Genomic DNA, 1,687 nt, shown 5'->3' on the forward strand with positions numbered 1-1,687 from the left:
GAACAATGCTGCAATAAACATACGTGTGCAGGTATCTTTTTTATAGAGTGATTTGAGTTCTTCAGGGTATATTCCCAGTAGGGGGATTGCGGGGTATATGGGAGGTCGATATTTAGAACCTTTAGGAATCACCACACTGCTTTCCACAGAGGTTGCACTAGTTTATACTCCCACCAAAAGTGTAGAAGTGTTCCTCTCCAGCTTCTGTTATTTTTTGAGTTATTGATAATGGCCATTCTGACTGGAGTTAGGTGGTATCTCAGTGTAGTTTTAATTTGCATCTCCTTGATGATTAGTGAGGTTGAACATTTCTTCGTGTGTCTGTTGGCCACTTGTATGTCTTCTTTTGAGAAGTGTCTGTTCATATCTTTTGCCAAAAGACAATCACATTTCTTTATACCAATAATAAACAAACAGAAACCCAAATAAAAAGCACAATCCTGTTCACAATAGCCACAAAAAAAAATGAAATACCTTGGCATCTTCCTAACCAGAGACGTGAAAGACCTTTACAATGAAAACTACAAAACACTGTTCAAAGAAATCAAAGATGATACAAACAAGTGGAAAAATATCCCATGCTCATGGATTGGAAGAATCAACATTGTGAAGATGTCCATCTACCTAAGGTAATCTACAGATTTAATATAATACCCATCGAATTACCAGCAACATTCTTCTCAGAAGTAGAAAAAACAATACAGTAATTCATATGGAAACACAAACGACCAAGAATAGCCAGAATTTTTGTATTTATTGTAGAGACAAGGTCTTGTCAAATTGCCCAGGCTGATCTCAAACCCTTGGGCTCAGGCAATCCTCTTGCCTCCACCTCCCAAAGTGCTGGGATTACAGGCATGAGCCACGGCACCTGACTGAATATTATTTTTGAAGCTGTGATTCTGAGAGAGTATAGTGTTTTTAGGTTGTGGCTGTGAACTAGCCCAGAACACTGTGGTGGGATTCTAAGGCATGGCAAAACAAACAAAAAAAGCAGTTGATGACTGAGTAAATCACCAGTATTTTTCTTTCTTTGTTTCTACTACCCATCTTGCTGTGTCCAGAGAAATCAAGTGTAGGAGTTGAGGAGTAGGCTATTATGTAGCTGCTTCTGCTGTTACCTCTGGAAAATCTGGATCCATGTACTTTAGAATATCCGTGAATAGAATGGACTGCTCTATATAGGCAAAAATAGCCATTATACTCCATGTTCCTCTTTTCTAGATTAGAGCCAGTACCAACCATGGGACCACCCAAATTGAGAATTTAGAATATATAGAGCAATCCATCTGCATCCCTTGGAAATGTGATAGCTAGACTGGATTAAGAATATGATACCTATATTTAAAAAGTGTTGTGATGGCTCTGTTTCAGAAGGAAGGTTACTATTTTATGGCCTGCCATAAATGACCATCTTAGAAGCATTGGATTTTATATGTGTTCATAAGTGGAAATTTAGCTCATTCACCCATTGTACTTTTTTGAACATCTTTATCATGGTCTATATATTGCCTCATTAATGGACATTTGGATTATCACAGGTTTTGCCATTTTAAGTAGTGATGTAATGAGTATGTATATCACCTTGTGCTTGTATGTTAGTTTCCCCAGGGCAGTGGTTATCAAACTTTTTACATTATGCTATATGTACAAGTTACTTTTACTGCTCATATTATCACCTCAGGGC

The sequence above is a fragment of the Carlito syrichta genome, unplaced genomic scaffold (genome assembly GCF_000164805.1).
Source record: "Carlito syrichta isolate Samal-C Ts95f unplaced genomic scaffold, Tarsius_syrichta-2.0.1 Scaffold304923, whole genome shotgun sequence".
Classification (NCBI taxonomy): domain Eukaryota; kingdom Metazoa; phylum Chordata; class Mammalia; order Primates; family Tarsiidae; genus Carlito; species Carlito syrichta.